This window comes from Hippopotamus amphibius, chromosome 8 (assembly GCF_030028045.1).
Source record: "Hippopotamus amphibius kiboko isolate mHipAmp2 chromosome 8, mHipAmp2.hap2, whole genome shotgun sequence".
Taxonomy (NCBI): Eukaryota; Metazoa; Chordata; class Mammalia; order Artiodactyla; family Hippopotamidae; genus Hippopotamus; species Hippopotamus amphibius.
Genome location: NC_080193.1, coordinates 77,948,193 through 77,964,976, shown reverse-complemented (window position 1 = coordinate 77,964,976; position 16,784 = coordinate 77,948,193). Strand labels below are relative to the sequence as shown.

Below are 16,784 nucleotides of genomic sequence, written 5' to 3'. Positions count from 1 at the left end.
CAAATAAATGTCAAAGCCTGTTCATAAATTCTGAGCCCATACATTCCTTTTCCCCCTTAACACTCTTTTTTGCTCAGATGTGTTTATGCTAGCTGTGGGGCCACATGACGTCCCTCCCTCGTCAGGCTGGCCTCCTAGAGGACTCAGCAGAGTGTAGCACAAAATAGCACATGAATATGGCCTTTCTGCAGACACATCAGGGTGGGTGAATGTTTCCTGTAAAGGACCAGAGAGTAAATATTTTAGACTATGTGGGTCAGAAGGTCTCTGTAGCAACTACTCAGTTCTGCCAGTATAACAAAAACGGCCATAGACAACACATAACAAATGGCGTGGCTGTGTTCTAATAAAACTTTATTTATAAAAACAGGCCATGGGCTGGATTTGGCACATGGCTGTCATTGGTCAACCCAACCTCTGCTGGGGCTGCCATAACAAAACACCGCCAACTAGATGGCTTAAACAACAGACATTTATTTTCTCACAATCTCTGAGGCAGGAAGTCCACGATCAAGGTGCCAGCAAGTCTGGTTTCTGGTGAGAGCTCTCTCCTGGCTTGTAGATGGCCACATTCTCACTGTGTCTTCACATGGTCCTCCCTCTGTACAAATGTGGAGAGAAAGCGAGAGAGATCTCTGGTGCTTCTTCCTCTTCTTACAAGGCCACCAGTCCTATCAGGTCAAGGTCCCACTCTTATGACCTCACTTAACTTTTATTACCTTCTATCAGCCCTGTATCCAAATACAGTCACACTGAGGGTTACGGTTCTAACACATCGGTTTAATCCATAACCTCTGGTATAGCGAACATAAGCGCTTTCATTCATTCACTCAATAAATATTAGTCGTGATCCTAAGTGAGCCATCACTAGACAGACCCAGTCCCTGCCTCGTGAAGCGCTGACGTGGCAGAGAAAGCAGAGGTTAAACAAAGAAATTTTAATAAAGGGCAATGGCAGAGATGGCAAGCCACACAAAACTAGTCCAATGAGAAAACGCCACTTAAGTTGAAACATAAATGTTTCTTAAGATGCTGAGTTTGAGGTCCTAGTGACATATCCAAATAGAGACGTCATGTGGACAGGTAGATGTATTGAGCTGAGTGCTCAGGAAGCATGTCTGGGCTGAAGATGTTTGAAGCCATCAAAGCCTTGGGAGAAGCTGAAGTTGCCTAGGAGAGCAAGTGGGGCAAGATGAGTGTGAGTGTCTATACTGCGATTCTCAAACTTGAGTGGGCGTCAGAGTCACCTGCAGGGCTTCTTAAAACACATATTGCTGGGCCCCACCCCCAGAGGTTCTGCCTCAGCAGGTCTGGGGTTGGGCCAACGAATCTGCATTTCTACCAAGTTCCCACAGAAGAAGCTACATCTGGAATACAGTCCCATTTTAGATAAAGGGCTTTTAATTACAAACTGGGTATAACCAGGAAAGATAGCTCCTTGTACCTTCCTGAGGAATGAAAACATATTCTTTCAAAAGTCCAAGATCTGACGCTTTGGTTTTGGAATCAAGAAATAAACCCAGACCAAAAAAGTCACCTCCATCATCATCATCATCATGTGTCCCAAGTACATTTCATTACATTAGCCATTTTGGACCATCTAATGTAGGGCAATAAGTACCTTCCATCTCACAGACACAGAAGGCAAACTTATGTTTACCAAAGGGGATAGCAGGGTGGGGAGTTAAATTAGGAGTTTGGGATTAACAGATACGCACTACTGTATATAAAATAAACAACAAGGACCTACTGCATAGCACAGGGAAATATGTTCAATATCTTGTAATAACCTATAATGGAAAAGAATCTGAAAAAGAAAAAACAAAACAAAACAAAACAAAAAAACAAAAAATATATATATATGAAAAACTGAATCACCTTGCTGTACACCTAACACAACATTGTAAATTAACTGTACTTCAATTATAAAAATGATTTTAAATAAATAAATACCTTCCATGATGCTAGCTATCTCTTGGGCCTCTGTGTAAATAATTTTTAAAGAAGCAACCTCGGTGGGTACTAATCAATGAAATAAAAGTTGTTACAGAACAAGAGATCTAAAGGTAGAAATCCTCTGTCCCCTGGGCAATGCGAGCCCTTGACTGAATTTCAGTACCACTAAGGTCATCATGGCTTTTGTCATTGTCACTCCAGCCCAGAAAATAATGTGGCTGCAGTGGCCCTTGGAAGAGACAGATCTCAGAATTGGGTGAAGAGGTTTAAAAGCAAGGACTTCAGAGTCAGCCAGACTTGGGTTTGATTTCTAGATCTGCAATTTACTTTTAGTGACTAGGGCACATTACTTCCTGTGTGTTTGTTTCTTTATGTAATAATAATTCTAGGGTTGTTCTAAGAATTAAATTTAAAAATATGTGAGAAGAGCAGAATTCCTGGTCTGTAGTATATACTTAATAAATAATAATTTTCCATTTATAATATAATACTATTATGTATTAATATAATAATATATAATAATATATTGTTATAATTCTAAAATTGTATTATAATTATTATAATGTACTATTATATAATATTATTATAATAATTGTTATATTTCCATTTTTATTGTGTTTTAGAGAAGACATGAAAAGATGAAGAGTGTTTAATCAGCTCATAAAGTTGTCAAGGGGTTTTAATAGCTCACTATAAAATGGTAAAACACAAATCCTCCTAAACTTAGGGAGGAAGCTTAAGAGAGTTGCACAGGAAGTTTAATGGCTTTTATATTGTTGAGTAATAAACACCCATCACAAGAAAGGACCACACTTATAAATCCCTTCCCACTGCAACCCAGGCTAACATTAACAAAACAGGAAAATGCAAAGGCAACTAGCAGAGAATACTAAGGCAGGCAGAGAACCGTGCAAATAGGGGAAAAATCATTTCCAAATCTATAAATAACTGGCAACACATCTTTTTGCAGAAAGCACTGGGGTAAAACACTCTCCATCAAAGAATTTGATTTCATTTGGAGCAGCTGCAGGTACAGAGACTGAGATGCTCCTGCCATCGGGTAACAGAGCCCGCAGTACACGGAAGCAGCTACACAGGGCAGGACAGGGCAGGACAATATCCGCGTAGGACACATAGAGCAGAATTGAACTGGAACAGGACCAAAGAGAAATCCAGGTGGGACCAGAGAAAGGAAAATTCCAGCCCTGCTCAGGAGAGTTTTCACTCAAGAAGAGGAATCAGAAGTCCATCTTAGGGCTGTCCATATCCATGAATTCTTTGGTTGTCTTTCTGAAGTCTTCAGTTAAGAGACCCCTCCAGGTAAGATCTCAGCCAGCCATGCTGACCAGAGACACCATCAGACACTTGCAGTGAAAACTGTGTAGAATCAATGTGATCCCCAGGGACTGCTTTTGTAATTGTCTTTCTCTATACATTCACATTCTTTCTTCCTGTTTAAAAAAAAGACTTTTTACAGTGAAGAAAAAATAACTTCACTGAAGCCATTTTTGTCTTCTAAGATGTGCAAGTGCAAGGTTGTTGGGGAGGAATGTGGAGATGGAAATCAGAGTAGCAACACTGCCAACAAATTTAATCCTACCCAGTATAAAAAGAAAAGTCATGGGGTTTCTTTTTGTGCACTGTGATCCTCAAAGACACTAGAAGATGCTGAGTAGAAAGATGTCCTTTGGAATGAGGGGACACATTCATGAGGTTTTAACTATGGAAGGATGCTCTCCAAACTTAGTTTGGTGAGCCTGAGAGAGGTGAAGTGGAGGAAAACCTTTACTTTCTAAAGAGACAGGTGATAGAGAAGAAAGGAACCCCACCTTAACCCTGCAGCCTTGAGCCTTGTGTGGAGGGACACACAGGAAGATGCTCCCAGGGTTGTGACCTGACCAAACACCTCTCTGCTGCTCAAACCTTCAGTAAAAGTTTGGTACATGCAACATCATGGGAGGTTTTCAACAAGGCAGTGCAAGAGACATACAGAATGCCCCGGGGAGAGGGAAAAAAAAAGCAAAGACAGAAGATTAAAAGGCAGCAGGAAAAATATAAACCTTCCAAGAATATCCAGAGACCTACCTTTAATGGAATCATTAAAGGCTTGTACCAGCTGGTGAAAGCCAATGTGTGCATCTCTTCCCAACTCTGCATTCCATGATGTCATATTGGTAGCTTGAAATCAGCCATGGTTAAAAAAAAGGAAGGGAGAAGGGGAAAGAAAGAAAGGAAGGAAGGAGGGAGGGAGGGAGGAAGGGAGGAAGGAGGAAGGAAGGAAGGAAGGAAGGAAGGAAGGAAGGAAGGAAGGAAGGAAGGAAGGAAGGAAGGAAGGAAAGACAAAGACATCAGCCTTGGTGGGAATACTTTTACTATAGTAATCGGCAAATGCTACAGATCAGACTTTTGTTGTTTTTGATTTTCTGGTTTGGGTTTTTTTTTTCTTTTCTAGAGAGTTGGTTTACCAGTATACCATTGGCCAACCACTATTTTTTAGAATACAGCAATGAGCAAAACAGTCAAGGTCATAACCCTTGCTGAGCATATGTTCTAGGAGGTGGAAATCAAAGAATTAATTAATTGATTAACAAGCTATTTTCAGACAGTGAATAAGGCTATGCGGAAAAAAAGGTGGAGTGATCTGATAGGCTATGGGGGTTGAGAAAGCTTCTGTTAGGAGGGAACACTTGAGCTGTGACTTAAATTTTCATGTGCAAAGTCATCCAGATACAGGGGAGTCATCCATGGAGCAAAGGGCTCTGATACACCTTTTGTTCCCTTTGTGGCACGCTGTTATAGGGTCTACCGTGGGACTGTCACATGTAATACTCTACTATCTTGCCTAGAAAGTTACCATGGAAGATTCACTTGTGCCCCGGGTAAAGCCACACCTCCCACTGGCACACTGGACCCCATTCCTTCTTACCTACTCAAGGGCATCTCTTCTGCAATTCTACCCTCCACCTACCACATTATCAGGTTTTCCACTATACTGGGTCTTCCCCAGCAGCATAGGAACACACTATTATTTCTCTCATCCTAAAAACACCTTTTCCTGTCCCATATATCCCCTCCAGCCACTGCCCCACTTCTCTCCTTGCCTTTACAGCAAAATGCTCCAGAGAGGCCTCTATTCACTTTCTCCAATTCCTCTTCTCCCTTCTCTCTTTTTTTTAATTTATATATTTATTTATTTATTTATTTATTTTATTATTTGTGTTGGGTCTTTTTTGCTGTGTGCGGGCTTTTATTTGCAGTGAGTGAGGGGCACTCTTCATTGTGGTGTGTGGGCTCCTCATTGCCATGGAACACGGGATCTAGGTGCGTCGGCTTCAGTAGTTGCGGCACATGGGCTCAATAGTTGTGGCTCACAGGCTCCAGAGCACGGCTCAGTAGTTGTGGCGCACGGGCTTCGTTGCTCCGCTGCATGTGGGATCTTCCTGGAGCAGGGCTCGAACCCGTGTCCCCTGCACTGGCAGGCGGATTCTCAACCACTGCGCCACCTAGGGAGCCCCTCCTCCCTTCTCTCTTGAACGAATGCAGTAGGCCCCTGACTCCCACCACTCGCCAACATTGCTCTTGTCAAGGTCATGAGCCAATTTCATGTTGCTGAATCCAACAGTCCACTGTCATCCTTAAACTGAAGCTTCTGGCCGCGTTTGACGAAGCCAGCCACTCCCTCCCTCTTACACTTGCTCTTGGCTTCCAGGACTTGACCGTCTCCCGGACGTCCCCCAGGACTGCTTTTTCCCAGTATCTTGCTGGTTCTGTTGCAGGAAGGGGGACCTCCTTCCAGGGCCCAAGAGTGGGCTCTTGACTCACACTCAGAAATGAATTGTCCGAGGAGACGCACATGCTGACAAAGCAAGAGACTCTATTGGGAAGGGGCGCCCGGGCAGAGAGCGGCAGGGAAGAGAACGCAGGAGAACTGCTCTGCCACGTGGCTCGCAGTCTCGGGTTTCCTGGTGATGGCGTCAGTGTCCGGGTTGTCTCTGGCCAATCACTCCGACTCAGGGTCCTCTTCGGTGGCACATTCATTTCTCAGCTAAGATAGACTCCAGTACGGAGGATTCTGCGAGGTGGGTAGGACATGTGGTCTGGCGTCTCCTTTTGACCTTTCCTGTATTCTTCCGGTTGGTGTTCCATGTTCCTTGCCAGGATTTCCTGTTGTAAAATAACTCATGCAAATTGTTACTGTCTGCCTGGCCAGGGTGGGCAGTTTCGTTCAGTGTTTCCCCTAACAGTTCCTCCCCATCTCCCTGGCCTCTAAAGGAGGACATGCCCCAGGGCTCAATTCTTGGGCTTCTTCCCCTTCCTAACTATTCCTCGGAGATCTCATCCAGCCTCACAGCTTTCGATACCATCTCTGAGAGGATGGTTCTCGTATGTATCCCCTAGCCAGATCTCTCACCTGAGAGAATACCCATTGCCTATTTAGCATCTCCTCCTGGAGCTAGAATGACCCTTTAAAGGGTGAGTCAGATGTAGTCTCTCCTGTGCTTAAAAATCCTCCAGTCGTTGCTCAGGGTAAAAGCCAAAGTCATCAGACCAGTGTACAGCGCCCTCTCCCTGTACTTCTGTGACTGCCCAGGATTCATTCTAAGACCTGCTTTCCTTGTAAGAGGTTTTGCAGGGAGTAGGGGGACCCATGGTCCCATAATAGTTCAGAGGCAGGTGAAGGAAACAAGAATATGTCCCCCAAATATGCCTCTTTGCCATAAAAATTATTTTGAGTTGAAGGCAAACCAACAATCAGTTTTATAATTCACTACATCACTCTACATGCATTTCTTCGACAAGAATTAGGAAGGCTGATAATAGCAGAGTTCGGGAAACAACTTATAAAGTTGAATATGGGCATACCCTTGTTAGCATTCTATGCCTAGGTTTATAGCCAAAAGAACCTCTTGTACATGTGAAGAGCCAATATGTACAATATTTTTATCAATATTGTTCTTAATAGCAAAAGCTATAAACTACTCAAAGGTCCATTGTCAGAACAGATAAATAAATTAAGGTGCAGTTACACAATTAAATATTATACATCTGTGAAAATAAATTTTTCATTTACTCATTTAACAAAGAAGAAGGAGGAGGAGGAGGAAGAGGGAGAGGAGGAGAAGGAGCAAACACAGAAAAAGCTCTCTCTCGCCTCCACTTTTCTACCTAAAGACAGAACATAAATTCTCCTTGTGCTGGAGGCAGACTCTTATCAGCACCAGAGGAATCTGCAAACAAAGCTTCCACTATCAGCCGTCTCCCACATATTTACGTTTTCACAGTTTGCTGCCCTTGGAAGCCTAAAACTGCTTTCCTCTGCCCTGTCACGTCTCTGCAGGTTTTTGTTCTTTGTTGAAGATGCACATAAGCCAGGGTTGTAAGCCTCCACGTTGAGTTACTTTTCCTGGAGGTTTCTCCCCCATGTTATGAGCTATGTGAGTTAATAAACCGTTTTTCTCTTGTTACTCTGTCTTTTTATTAGGACTCCCACTGAAAACTTAAAATGAGTAGAGGTGAGGTTCTCTGTCCCCTACAAGGACCTGGGGCAGGTCATTTATTTGAGAAGTGGACTAGGACACACATGTGATGGAGAGGATGAGACGGGGGAGCAAATTGAAGATACAGAACAAATGGCCTGTTCTGGGAAGTGTGGACATGAGGGGTTCTGTCCCCTAGGAACTCTGAGAAACGAGGTCAAATGCTTCTGAACCAGCCCATGAAGCAAGGAGGTGGCAGCACCCCTGGGCTCACTCCGGTTCCGCACAGGTCGGGGCTGCCCCCAGGGGCAGTAACTGCTTGGAATGTCCAAGTCCTGCTGCTTGCAGCCCAGCCGGCTCCCCCAGTGCCCCAGCAATCCCTCAGGCAGAGAAGGGAGCGGCCAGGCACCTGGGGAGGAAGCTGTGAGATGCTGGGAAATTCTTCCGCGGCCTCTGCTGGGAGGGCAAGGGACACTGCAGGCCAGCTATGAGCCGCCACCGGCCTCTGATGGCTGGAGGCTACCGATATCAGACATCTGAAAATTTGACTTAAATGTTATTCATGGCCATTTCTTTTCAGATATTCCTCTTGCCCCATAAATTTCTGCCTTTATGTTTCTGTCCCCTAGTTCTTTTATCCTGGCCTTTGCCCCTGGGTCCACCACTTTTTTCCAATCTTTCTCTCTTCCTCTGGGTTTCTCCTCCCTGCTCTGCTGTGTCTTTACTTCTTTATCCCACCTGAGCCTTCTCCCCTCCCCTAAATGGAAGACTCCTGAAAGTAGTGAGATCATCCTCCTCTGCCTCCTTCAAGTTCACCTCCAAGTCAGACCTCCACACAGCTCCTTACTGAATGTCCCTACTGAGCTTCCTAGAATCCAAACCATTCCTAGTTCTTTGAGCTTTTATTTATTTATTTTTTTTCTCATTTGAATTTGTGTTGGAATGTCTTGCTAGGTTGAGACCCGCCTCAACCCTTCCCCAGTGGCGCCTCAAGTCCCCATACAATTGTTGTGTCTGCCCGGCCCTGCCCCCAGGATGGGCGCTCCGTACTGCAGTCTACAGCTCCCTGCTGTACCCCCAGTGCCTGGAGCAGTGCCTAGGACATGGTGATACCCCATAAATGCTGGTTGAAAAAATGAGTCAGGTAATACTGAGACTGACATAAAATGTCTCTGGTTTTCTCCTCTTTTTTCTCAGAGACACACTTCAGGCACTCAGAGGCTGTGTGTGTGTCTGTGTGTGTGTGTGTGGGTGTGAGAGAGAGAGAGAGAGAGAGAGAGAGAGAGAGAGGACGTAAGCCGGCCAATATGATGGCCATAACAGTTCTAGCCTTGCCTGCCCAGAAGGGCGCAGTAGGCTTTTCCATCCCCTTCTGTTATTCCTTTGGGGAACCTGCTTCCTCGTCCCGTCCCGTAGCCCAGGGGAGCTGTCAATCATGGGGTCTCACTCTGTCTCCTGCAGGGCTGGGTACTTGACCTGAGCTGGACCGTGAGTCCTCCTCAAGAATTCCCTGCTGCAGCCACCTCTCCTCCTTTTGAATCACCAAGTGTCATTTTTAAATGCCCACTAGTGGCCACCCCTGTCTAGCAGGAGAGAATGAGGCCAATTCCCAAGAACCACAATAGAGACAAAGAGCCTGAGAAAGAAAACACGTCCAAGCCCCTGGATCAGCCCCCGCCCCAGCTTCTCACTGTGGGACCTTCCGGGCCAGCATAAGGTACATATCTTTTCCCCTAAGCTTTGAATTGGATTTCTATCATTTTCTTTCAAAAAAAATCCTAACCAATATCCCTGTGTCTTGCTCCCTCAGATCAAACCAAGCTACCTGACTCCCTGTAGCCCCTTCCTTCAACACAGCCAAAGAATGGTTACATGTGATTCTCCATTTGGGGCACTGGTTGGTGGTCCCAGCCCTTGGGGTGTGGGGAGAAGGGAAGAGGTAGGGAACTGTGCTATGTCATCTTATTCTTTAATTTAAAGCCTGACAATTAATGATTAAGGATTTCTATGTGTGGTCCAGCCCTACCCCTCAGATTCTGCATTGGGGATTGGGGTTTGAGTCCCACCAATAGGAAAGTGGGACTTGGTTTCCTCTCCTATTGTTCCTTGAGGCATGAACCCCATTTGGGGATCTCATGAAAGATGAGGGAGTCAGGGGTCTGGAAGCAGGATGTACATGCTTCTAGGTGTCCTGGGCAAAGATCAGGTTAAAGCCATCTAGCAGCAAACATCTTAACCATTATTTTAAGTGCCATGCAAGTGTTAGTTGGTCATTATTATTATAATAATCATAGCATCAAACTCTAATGTCTTAAATTAAGTGAATAACATCTTATGGAAAAATGCAGTTTCCCATAGGCACATTCCTAGTCACTGGGATGCAGCAGCAGACAAAAACAAACACATGAAATCACAGAGCTTACATTCAAGTGGGAAGAGGCGGAAAATAAATAAAAACAATCAGCAGGTCAAGTGGTGCTAAGTAGAGAGAAATAAAGGAAAGTAAGGGAAACAGGAAGTAAGAGGAGGTCAAGAAGCTGCAGCTGTTTTCTAGAATGGACTGGCTGGCCTTCCTGTTAAGGTAACATCCAAGCAGGGCCCAGAGAGAAGCAAGCGAACAAGCCATGTGAACATGCAGGGCTTCTGTGCAAAGGCCCTGAGGTAGAGACCAATGTGGCCAGAGTGCAGTGAAGGAAGGCGAGCTGGTGTGATGGCCTCGGAGAGGAGGCAGAGAGACAGATGGCAGAGGGCCTGGGAGGCCATTTTGGAGCTTTGCTTTAACATGAATTGATGGAATTTGTTGGATGGTTTTAAGTTGGAAAGTTTCGTGTTCTGTATCATATTTTTCCTTTCACCTCCAGAAACTCTTCTTTCTCTCCCTCTTGCATTTCTCATTTCCTGTTTCTCCCCAGCTTTTTCTCTGTGTTCTCTCCTTCCTTCCATCTCGCCTTTCCCAGGACGGCTCATTCTGTCCCAGATCCTCTCCGCCTCCTTTCAATCTCAGCCTCTCCTGCTCCCAGTGAACTTCCTTCTGCTAAATGCCCTGTAACTTTCTTCTGCTAAACACCCATTGGCGGGCCTCTACCATTGCCCTTATTGGTTCTCTGGCTTCTCCCTTGGGCTGGATCTCTCCCAGGCAACCCTGCTGTTCTCCTCTGCTATTATTTACCATTTAGAGGCTTTGAGCCAGGCCCCTTGCCGGCTTACACAGTAGTGAGCCTTCTGAAATACAACTCTGTCTCTGACATTTTGGGCAAAAAGGTATCCTACCAGAAAAAAGAATGCCACTCATGCCAAAGGCATTAAATGTCTGGTGCATTTTGCAAGTTTGAGCCGTGTCGTTAGCGTGATCCTGGCGATCACAACACAGGGAAAGGCAATGGCACCTGCAAGGGGTTCTGGGGGCATGAGTTCTCTGATGCCATCACACCCAGCCTCTCCCAGGCCCTGCACCAAGAAGAAGCCTGCTTCTTGCAGAAACTGCAGGCAGAGGAAGGACCAGAGGCTACAGCCTTTGATCCCTCCAAGTTATAAAAACTGTGTATTGAAATTTAAAAGCAGTTTTCCATCTCCCAGGAAGTGAGGTCTGAACACACTTTTGGACCAGGCCTGTCCTCTGGTCTGGGAAAACCTAGCTCCATGGTCACTGAGGTAGGCAGAATTTTGGCCCCCATGACCTTCATGCTCTGGTGTCACAACTGCAATTATTTTGCCTGACACAGCAAAAGGGAATCTGTAGATGTAGTTAAGGCTAGTAATCAACTGACCTTAAAATAGGGAGATTTTCCTGGATTGTCCAGGTGGATCCAATGTGGCCGCACGAGCCCTTGAAAGCAGAAGAGGAAGTCAGAGAGATTTGGAACTCGAGGAAGACTGAGCACATCCGTGTTGGCTTTGAAGATAGAGGAACGGCCACAAGTCAGGGAACGCAGGCGTCTTCTGGAAGCTGAGAACCACCTCCAGCTGGCAGCCAGTGAGGACATAGGGACCTCAGTCTTGCAACCACAGGAGCTACCTTCTGCCCACACCCTGAATGAGCTTAGAAGCAAATTCTTCACAGGGCCACCCAATAAAAATGCAGCTGGCCAATACCCTGATTTAAGTCTTTAGAGATTCTAAGCAGAGGACCCTGCTGAGCCCCGCTGAGACTTCTGATCGACTGAACTGTGAGATAAATGCAAGCATTGTTTTCAGCCACTGAATATGTAGTGGTTTGTTACAGCAGGAGACTAACACAGTCCCTCTGATTAGACCCCTAAACAGGAGATATTTGCCTCACCTCTGCTGTAATGTTCCTTCTAGAGAGGCCTTTCCTTGCCAACTATAGATTGGGTCAACTCTGTACCAAAGCTCAACAGGAAGATCCTCTCTCACCCTGTTTACTCTTGGAGACTTGACCGAGATATTCTTCTACTTCTCCCTTCCTTAAAATATTATATAGCAGGGAGGGTAATAGAATTTAAACTTTCCATCAGTTCTAGGTGTGGCTGAGGCCAGAAATCTGATGTCTTAGAGTTCTCCAGAGAAAGAGAACTAATAGAGTGTGTGTGTGTGTGTGTGTGTGTGTGTGTGTGTGTGTGTGTACAGAGAGAGATTTATGTCAAGGAATTACTCATGCAGTAATGGAGCTGGCAAGTCCAAAATCTGGAGACCAGGGAAGAGCCAGTGTTGCAGTTCAAGTTCAAACGTCATCTTCCAGTAGAATTCCTTCCTGCTTGAGTCTTTTGTGTTATTCAGGCCTTCAACTGATTGGATGAGGTCCACTCATGTTATAGGTAATTGTATGCAGCAGTATAAAGAATGGGGTGGATCTGTACGTGTGGATATGGAAATTGTCCTAATATGCATTATTAAGCAATGAAAGCAGAGTATACAACAATGTTATCAGACAATCAAATTTGTGGTGTTTTAAAAATTCACATGTACTAAATTGTAAGTAAACACTGAGGAAGAACTTTTTTTACTTTACACACTTTTGCAATTCTCATTTTTAACCACATGAATGTAATACTTTTGTTTTTTTTAAAGCTTATTTTTTAGTAAGAAAAATGATGTGACATATAAAACCACTGACATGGAGTAATATTAAGTGAAAAAAGATTGTAAAATAGTATGTAAATGGTAATCACATTTCTTTCTTCATACATCTATAATTATTTCCAAATGTATTTTTGTGCATTAAAAAAAAATCTGGAAGAATTTGGCCAAAATGTTAATTGTACAAATCCCCAGCAGAAATTATTTTTACATTTATTTCTTTAAAGTTTCTATTGTTCTACAAACGATGTAGACTAAACTTAGGACTATTGACATTCAGGGCCAGACAATTCTTTATTGTGAGGGCTGTCATGCATCTTGTAGGATGTTTGACAGCAATCACTGGCCTTTACCCACCAGATGCCAGTGGCATCTCCCAATGGTGACAATCAAAATATCTCCAGACATTGCCAAAAGTCCCCTGGGGAGCAAAAGTATATCCCCCCTGCCACAGACCCACTGTTCTATGGTAAACATGATTTATTTATGTAATTAAAAAGTTAAATATGTATAGGTTGGACAGAAACATAGATCATAGGTTGATTAGATAAATAGATGATAGATGGTGAATAGATAGATGATAGATAGATAGATAGATGATAGATAGATAGATAGATAGATGATAGATAGATAGATAGATAGACAGATAGATAGATAGATAGATAGATATGGGAGAAGAAGAGTGGGATATATACAGGACAGTCAGAGTAACTATTGGGGGGCAGATCAGTTAAGAAGCTCTTGGGATGTGAGCAGCTGAAGAGATCACTCCACTGAGATTTTCTTCTGACCTTTTTCTAGGTTCCTCTCAGAAAGAAATAAAGACAGTCACTGATCCCCAAACTCACCAGAAGGTAATTATCAAAATGCATGAGTGGCCACAACACCATTCTTTGGAGGCTCTGCCTATATTCTAACGATATTGCCAAGATAAAAATATTTTTGATACTCCTCTTTGGAATTTATCTTCAAGAATAGGTAGCATGTACTTTTGAATAACTTCAGAGAGGGTTAACATTCCTTCTTTTGTCTTCTTTTAAGTGAAACTGCTTATAATAAAGAGACAAATTTAATTTTGGATTCAAGTGTGATGAGTAAGTTATATGATCAAATTAAATAATTTTGTGTAAGGATAAGCTGTGAGAATAGTTTTAAGTAGATATTTCTTGATATTATGAGTTAGATTGTGACCCCCAAAAAGATATGTTGAAGTCCCAATCCCCAATGTCTCAGAAGGTGACCTTACTTGGAAAATAGGGTCATTGCAAATTAGTTAAAATGAGGTCATACATTAGTAGGGTGGGCTTTTAATCCAATCGGACTAGTGTCTTTGTAAGGGAAGAGAATGTTTTGTGAACACAGAAACACACAGAGAGAAAAAAGCATGAAGACGCACACAGAGATGACAGCAATGTGACTACAAGCCAAAGAAAGCCAAGGGCTGGCTGCCAGCAAACACCAGAAGCTAGAAGAGGCAAGAAAGGATTCTCCCCTGCAGCTGTTAGATAGCATGGTCCTGCCAACATCTTGATTTCAGACTTCTAGTTTCCAAAACTGTGAGACAATAAATTTCTGTGTTTTTAAGCCACCCAGTTTTGGATCCTTTGTTACAGCAGCCCTAGGAAACTAACACAGTTGTCTACTCAGCATCCATTCCCTTCTTTCTAACAATATCCAGACTTTCATTTGTCTATTTGCCCCTTCTTCACACCAACCACGTACTACAGAGGAAGTGATCTACCTCCAATACCAGGTTGGACCCTGATAGCCTTAGCCAATCAGCATCTTGCGTTCCCTCACCCGTAAGTCATTGGTCCAGGGTTGGATATGTATCTAAAACTGAGCCAATCAGAGTGACTCTCGGGACCCTCACTTAGAATGGTGGAACAGAGGGATCTCTGGAGAAAGATGTAAACTGCTAGATGTGAACAAGAAAACAGGAAACCTAAACTGCATCTGGCAACAGCCATCTTAGATGCAGCCAACAGGGTGAGCAACAGAGCAGAGAAACGCAAAGCCCCTGGGTCTTTGGAGATACCTGTAAACCACAAGATCAGTCTTGAAATACTCCAATCTTAAAATTTAGAAGCTTTTAAATTTAAGCCAGTGTGACTTGGCTTTTGCATTCCTCACACCCAAAGCTTCTAGCTGACAAGCTGGCATCACATGGCAGTATGTACCACCTCAAGCCAGCAAGAGGGGCTTTAAAGAGAAACCTTCTGGAAGCTAGACATGAAGGACACAGGGCTGGAATCACATCCACGGAATCTAAAGATTGGAGGCCGTGGCTGAACTCCCCCTGTGAGCTGTAGGAACCTGGCGGCTTGCAGGAAGAGACCTGACTGTATTGGGAATGGGGATGACTGCACTTCGAGAGCCCGACGGGACAAGGATAGACGTACCTCTCCCACCGGCCAGAGGCAGACTTGCTGAAGGGAGCCGGACCAGGTCTTCTTGGGAGAGAGTCTGCGCACAAGAACCACACGGGAGTGCAGGGTGGGTATGAATCAGAAAGCAGAGGCCAGCTTCTGCTGAAAATCAGTTGACCAGAAGGTGGCGCCATTGCCCACTTCAAGGGACCTGCAGGTACAAGATACCCAGACCCCCTAAAAAGCTCCCTGGGAAAATAATCCAGCAATTGGGCATCTACCCCATGCAGAGAACACCAGAGTCAAATTACAACGGAACTAGTCCAGCAAAGCCTTTCCTGCCTCTTTCATCTCCTCCCCTACTCACTTCAGCCCTGCAGAAATCAAAAAGAGCAGGTAGGAGGAAAAAGATTGCGTCAGGAAGAAAAACAATCAGAACATTTTTCCACTGGTGTCCAGACTATGGCAGGCCCCAGCTAATGTCAGGGAGAGGATTTAAGTATTGATACAATGAAGTATCGAAAATTAGAGCAGGTGAGACCTTTTTGATTAAGAAGAGTCTTTTCTTGTGATTAAAAGGGCCTGGAGAAACTATGGGCCCTCCTCAGAGTTTAACCAGTTTTAGTGGACACTGTCATGCCCACATCCCCTGGAATTAACCCTACCCAGGAAGGCTGTGTGTTGCCAATACCTGCGACTCTAGCTGAGGGCTTTTATCTGACGGGGCAGGCATCCAAGCCTTGAGCAAGGCAAATCAGAAGTGCTTCAGACCTCATGTACCTGGAAGCAGTCCTCAGTCAGGGAGGGACAGGAAGCTGTTGGTTAAGTACCACAGCTTCCTGGCGCCCCAGCTGGGATGGTTCTGTGATACCCAGCCTGAAAACTCACTCCCTGTTGGCTCCTACCCCTTTCCTGTCTCACCTCCCCACTCCTGCTACCTGTGTGTCCAGGGATTGCCTCCCTATAAACAGCTTGCACTCAAATTCTGTCTCAGAGTCTGTTTCTGGGGAGACACAAACCAAGACACCAAGAAAAGACAAGATGATTTCAAAAATCAGGTTTGAGTTGTCATGAGGGGACAAAATGGCATCTTGCTGCTTATCCACTCAGCACATCAGTCACACTGGTGTTCTGGTTTTACTCATAACTGAGTTTCCTGTCTAAAACCTGGGGACAGGAGGCAGTGGGGGTTTTCCATTCTCTGCTGCAGGCTCATCACATCTTGAAACTTAACCTGAACAGTCAGATACTCATCGCACCACACTTCAGACTTCTTCCTGCCTACTGATGCTTCTGCTTCCTCTTATGATGTCCTCGGAATGGGATGACTTGTACATGGGGGGCAGGGCTCATGTCACGTACAGTTCATCTGTGTCAGGGATGCTAGCTCTCATCAGCCCCATAGCCTTACTTTGCTTTTTCATTTTCTTATTAAAGTGTAATTTACAGTAAAGTGTAGTCATTTTCATGTATAGTTCTGACACTTTTGCTTTTTAAATAAATTTATTGCAGACTATAATTCAATGATTAGAAGAGCATAAAGCATAAATATATAGCTGGATGAACTGTCACAAGGTGAACAAACTTTTTAAAAATTCGTACACTTGTTTACCACCACCAAGGTCAAGCTATGCCATCACACTTATTTGTTTTCAACTTTTACATTTAGGACTATGATCCATCTCACATGCATTAATTAATACATTGTGTGAGGTAGGGGTCAGGATTAATTTTTTCCACATGGATGTTCAATTAACCCACATCAGTTATTGAAAAAAAATTTTTTTTTCTTTACTGATTTGCCGTGGAGATTTTGCCATAAATCCAAGAACCATATATGTAAGGACAATTTCTTGACTCTCTTTTATATTCCCTTGGTCTATTTTTCTATTCTCGTACCATCACCAGACTGTCTTAATTAATGTAACCTTATAGTAAATCTTGA

General features: G+C 44.1%; 1 long non-coding RNA gene across 1 annotated transcript; it reads right to left on the bottom strand.

Moving 5' to 3' along the window:
- Positions 1-346: 346 nt before the first annotated feature.
- Positions 347-14,939, bottom strand: LOC130858747 (uncharacterized). Its single transcript, XR_009055110.1, has 3 exons — positions 14,873-14,939; positions 4,042-4,134; positions 347-601 (listed from the first exon to the last, which is right to left on the bottom strand). It is a non-coding gene; the product is annotated as an uncharacterized LOC130858747 (long non-coding RNA).
- Positions 14,940-16,784: the final 1,845 nt, after the last annotated feature.